General features: G+C 37.7%; 1 pseudogene; it reads right to left on the reverse strand.

Moving 5' to 3' along the window:
- Positions 1 to 5270, reverse strand: part of LOC115856275 (mesoderm-specific transcript homolog protein-like) — an 85937-nt pseudogene extending 80667 nt beyond the window's left edge.
- Between the last annotated feature and the right edge of the window lie 730 nt (positions 5271 to 6000).

Below are 6000 nucleotides of genomic sequence, written 5' to 3' on the forward strand. Positions count from 1 at the left end.
GGGCTTTTGATCAAAGAATATGGCTGCCTCAGCAAAATAATGACTCCTTATTCATGATAAGAATATGAGATGGCATGTAGTTATTTTAATGATAGTATGAGTTTTTATTACTTAGATAATGGCAATGATATGAAGATGGCTATAATAGCTGTGAGTTGATTTCAAAGTCTATAATGAAAATAAGTTGGAGAATGATTTTTTGCCAATAAATCAAACTTAAAATCAGAAATAAAAAATAAAAATGGCCAAACGCTCATGAGACTATAAGATAGATGTATGAATGTAAAAGTTACCAGTTTTTAGCATTAACCATAAAATAAAGAAAAAGAAAAATACTAATACTTTGGTCAAAATTATTCCAGACAACTTGATAATATCCCACCTATGTTTAATTTATGTAATTATATAGTTAATCTACATATCACATTCCAGTGAGAGTAAACCAGCTTTCCAAAAGAAAATAATAAATTGGGGCAGGATGAAGATAAAAATAGAAAAAATAAGATAAAGCCAAAAGTGGCATCAGAACTCAGAATTCATGAGTTTTTAAACATTGCCAGGTAGGTTTCATAAATTAACTTCTTGAGTATCACCACAGTTGATACAAAGAGAAAAATCAAGAATATTGTGTCTTTACTTTATTCACAAGCTAACGATAAGCTAGATTCTCAGGAAAAATGGGCCTCTTTTTGATAGTGTTACCAATGAAAAAGAATCTTGGAAAGCTACAGACCACCTTCCAAGTTTAAATGTTTCCTCTTTTCTGTCTTCCAATAAGTGCCCAGGCCTACTCTGAGTGCAAAGGAGTTTGAAACCAGTTATGCCAGGAGTTTACATAGAGATGAATCGATGGCATTTAGCCTGTCCATAATTTATTCCTGAAGTTGTTATGAGACAATGAGCTAAATAGGAGGTGTTCACTCAGAGTAAAATGTGAACATAATTTATTCAGGTTTATCCTCCATGGTAAAATGCAGCACTACCAGGTCTGTTCCTTAAGTAAATATATCAGGAGTTTTGGATACAGATAACACATAACTCTGTAAAGACTGATGCCCTGGGGACAACTACCTCACATTCAAACTGTTCCAAGTAGGACCTGGGAAAGAAGTCATGGCCAGATCATTTCTAAGAACAAATTAATTATACTGCAGATTATTTAGAATACACAAAAATTCATTGAGATTTTATGTATATAAATTTAAGACCACACGTATGCACACGTACATATGCATTTATTTAAATTCATATAGTGTACATTTAAACATAAATGTGAATTTTAGAGGTTTGTTATGGCCCATGAATATCTTATTGCTGATGAACTGTTAGTTCATGAACTTATCAACTCTTAGTTGATGAACTCTTCATTGAAACTCCAAGCTTTCCAAATATTACAGTTAAAACTGACCTTTTAAGTAGTGTACTTTACTTCTCCTGGACAAAATATTTGCATATATATCGTTGATATAAAGAGAAAAATCAAGAATATTGCATCTTCACTTTATTCACAAGCTAATCATAAGCTAGATTCTCAGGAAAAATGGGCCTCTTTTTGATAGTATATTATTTTAAGGCTATATCTACACTCTTAGATTTGGTTAATTCATTTATTCTCTTGAAAAAGGGAAAGAACTTTTAGCTAGCATTTCTTATCCTGTTACTTGAATCAATCAAAGTTCATTTGCTCTTCCCTGCAAGGAGCTCCAAACATACTTTAAACTTTTGAAAATTCATGTTGGAGGTGCCTTTTTTTTAACACTTAAGTACCCACTGATGTGATATGCCATTTCTAGAGGAACTATTTATATTTCATATGTGGATTTAATTATATATTGTCCTTCAAATGAATTTCTATATCTTTTATATTTTGGTTTTAAGTTTCTGTTTGAAATTTAGCTTATAATTTTAGCTGCAATTTGTGATCCAGGTGCAGAGTAAAACCCAAGTTCCTAAACTGTCACAAAATGGATTTTACTTTTGTGTATATTTAAAATTTATTCTAAATTTTAATGTGTTATTTACACAACTATTATGAGAAATATGTATACATATTTTAAAAGTTTAATTAATTTTGTATCCTGCTACTTTACCAAATTCATTGATTAGCTCTAGTAGTTTTCTGGTAGCATCTTTAGGATTCTCTATGTATAGTATCATGTCATCTGCAAACAGTGACAGCTTTACTTCTTCTTTTCCGATTTGGATTCCTTTTATTTCTTTTTCTTCTCTGATTGCTGTGGCTAAAACTTCCAAAACTATGTTGAATAATAGTGGTGAGAGTGGGCAACCTTGTCTTGTTCCTGATCTTAGTGGAAATTCTTTCAGTTTTTCACCATTGAGGACAATGTTGGCTGTGGGTTTGTCATATATGGCCTTTATTATGTTGAGGAAAGTTCCCTCTATGCCTACTTTCTGTAGGGTTTTTATCATAAATGGGTGTTGAATTTTGTCAAAAGCTTTCTCTGCATCTATTGAGATGATCATATGGTTTTTCTCCTTCAGTTTGTTAACATGGTGTATCACATTGATTGATTTGCGTATATTGAAGAATCCTTGCATTCCTGGAATAAACCCCACTTGATCATGGTGTATGATCCTTTTAATGTGCTGTTGGATTCTGTTTGCTAGTATTCTGTTGAGGATTTTTGCATCTATGTTCATCAGTGATATCGGCCTGTAGCTTTCTTTCTTTGTGACATCCTTGTCTGGTTTTGGTATCAGGGTGATGGTGGCCTCGTAGAATGAGTTTGGGAGTGTTCCTCCCTCTGCTATATTTTGGAAGAGTTTGAGAAGGATAGGTGTTAGCTCTTCTCTAAATGTTTGATAGAATTCGCCTGTGAAGCTATGTGGTCCTGGGCTTTTGTTTGTTGGAAGATTTTTTTTTTGTCAAAATTCATTTGTATTAATAGAAAATAAACACGTATTCCAGTTGTTATACTTGAAGTTGCTAATAAAAAAAAGAATTTAAAATCACTACTTAATAATCCTGTTTTAACTAAGACAATGAAACTGTGACTTAAAAAAAAAAGTATTCAGCACCTTTTGCTCATAGGACTTTCAGACTTTGTTCTTAAAGTTTCTGGAACTTTCCCATTTGTAAAATACAGGAATTGCTGAGCTACATGAGGAACCCTCTCTGGGACAACCAACGAGAAGTTAAGCATTCAGTATATATTCAGCCTGGTAACTTGGACTCTACAACAATCCCCTCCTCTCCACTCTGGCTCAGGAGGGACATGCTTCTAAGCACTGAGGTATGACGAGTCCGACTGTTATTAGCTGGAAAGACCAGTTCTAACAGCAAATAACAGTAAATCTCTGGCACAGAGAGTACTGTCCTTAATGTTCTATGATTTTAGGAAATTCTGTAAATAGCTTGGCTTTAGTTCAATTTACTCAGAAATGAAACATGTTTAATAAGATTAAACTACTCTGCTAGAGTTAAGTGTCTGATGGTTTAGTGTCCTTGTAAAATACATACATAATACGTGTAGGTAAATCATAGTCTTAAAGTATACTTAGAATACTGCATTATTGAAACCAAAGTCTAACAAAATGACTACAGTTAGAAGCAGCCAATGAAACTAAATCCAAAGTTATGACAAGGGAGACTAATCCTCACTTGAAGCTGTGTCACTTAGAGAATTAAAGCCATTCAAGGCAAGGTGAAGGTGGCACCTTTAGATAATTCCAATCAGGGCCAGAAATTAGCATTTCTAAATATTTCAGAAAAGTCCATGGAAGTGTTTCAAAGACTTTTATGCAAAAGAATGTCTGTCTATCTTTCTGCATCAGTAAGTAGTAGTGCCCATCAGAATTTCCTAATAACACAAAGACAAAGGCAAGTCCATACACTTGATCAGATGTCAAAGGAATGGGAGGTGGACTATTAGGTCACCGTTAGAGCTTCTGCTGGCTTTTTACTATATGCTGTTCACCAGTGTGAGTCAGGTGGACTTTGTGAGAGAATAGTGTTTTGTGGCCAGGACCTCTTTTGGGCTTTTCTTGCTAAGTGGAATACACAACAGATAAGGGAATAGGGGAGGTAATACAGGGAAGCTACTCTTTCCAGCCCAGAAGGAGTTGGTGAAGCCCATATATGCATTTAAGAAGCCCATGGGATCCTCTAGCTGTCATAGTGGCTAATGTGGTCATCCAGAATCGACACTGTGGACCGCGGCAGCGTTTTCCTGTACAGCTCCAAAAACTCTGGATAGGGATTCACTGGATCCAGTGGCCCATAGGTAAAATGAATGGGAATAGGGCTTCCCTGGTGGTGCAGTGGTTGAGAGTCTGCCTGCCGATGCAGGGGACACGGATTCGTGCCCCGGTCCGGGAGGATCCCACATGCCGCGGAGCGGCTGAGCCCGTGAGCCATGGCCGCTGAGCCTGCGCGTCCGGAGCCTGTGCTCCGCAATGTGAGAGGCCACAACAGTGAGAGGCCCGTGTACCGCAAGAAAAAAGAAAAGAAAAAAAAAAAAGAATGGGAATAGATACAGAGGCAAGAGCTCCCACCCAGCATCTTCTAAACTTCTTCCTTTGATTGATGTACTGCAAGAGACTGTCGATAACCAAGTTCCCGTCATTGTTGCGTATCCCTGCCCACATGTCCCACAGTTCACTCTCAGAGGGTCAGGTGTATGGCTCAAAGACTGGGGTGAGACCTCGAGAGAATACAAAGAAGTTCATCAGTCGTGTGAGGATGGGTGACAGCACGCCTCCAGCTTTGAGAAGCTTTTGGAGAAGGAGAGGACGGTGAGTCTCAGGAAATATACCTTCATTTGACAGAGAGAGACTCTTGATGGTAAGCCGACCAGATCGATTCTGCTTGAACCTATAGAGCAGCTCCTGAGCAACGATATCCCCATAGTTGTGAGACAACAGGTTGATCCTATGGTTCTGGAGCCCCAGATGCTGCAAAAGAGCCTCCACGATGCTGGAATAGTGATGTGGTCTCAGTTTGTCACTGAAGCCAAAGCCTAGGAAATCAAGGGCAATCACTTGATGAAACCTGAGAGTCACACCTTCCCAAAACTTGTACCAGTCATAGCTGGACGTTGGAAAGCTGTGTAAAAGCACAACTATCTCTGGACTTCCAACACCCACAGAGTCTTGGTAGAAGATACGCAGTCCCTTGTAGGTAAAAAATTTGCCTGATAACTTCCATGAGTGAAGAGCAGGGGAAAGCCGGGGGTGGGGGGTGGGATGTGCAGATAGGCCACAAGCAGGGGCACAGCCAACAGCCCCACCTGGACCCACCACTCCCTCATTCTGATTCAGGTAAGACCTGGGCTACAAGGCTCCATGTTTGGGGACCCGGTTGCGCATGCCTGTTGGAAGATTTTTAATCACAGTTTCCATTTCAGTGCTTGTGATTGGTCGGTTCATATTTTCTATTTCTTCCTGGTTCAGTCTCGGCAGGTTGTGCATTTCTAAGAATTTGGCCATTTCTTCCAGGTTTTCCATTTTATTGGCATAGAGTTGCTTGTAGTAATCTCTCATGATCCTTTGTATTTCTGCAGTGTCAGTTTTTACTTCTCCTTTTTCATTTCTAATTCTATTGATTTGAGTCTTCTCCCTTTTTTTCTTGATGAGTCTGGCTAATGGTTTATCAATTTTGTTTATCTTCTGAAAGAACCAGCTTTTAATTTTATTGATCTTTGCTATCGTTTACTTCATTTCTTTTTCATTTATTTCTGATCTGATCTTTATGATTTCTTTCCTTCTGCTAACTTTGGGTTTTTTTTATTCTTCTTTCTCTAATTGCTTTAGGCACAAGGTTAGGTTGTTTATTTGAGATGTTTCCTGTTTCTTAAGGTAGGATTGTATTGCTATAAACTTCCCTCTTAGAACTGCTTTTGCTGAGAGAATTGCATTTTTGCACATACCTGATCCATTTTATTCATGCCCTATTATTAATCTTTCCTGTCTGTCTTCCTGCCTTCCACACATCTGTTGGAGTGCTTATCAATAGGAAAGTACAGGTGAACTAGGTCAAGA

The sequence above is a fragment of the Globicephala melas genome, chromosome 16, assembly GCF_963455315.2.
Source record: "Globicephala melas chromosome 16, mGloMel1.2, whole genome shotgun sequence".
NCBI classification, from domain to species: Eukaryota; Metazoa; Chordata; class Mammalia; order Artiodactyla; family Delphinidae; genus Globicephala; species Globicephala melas.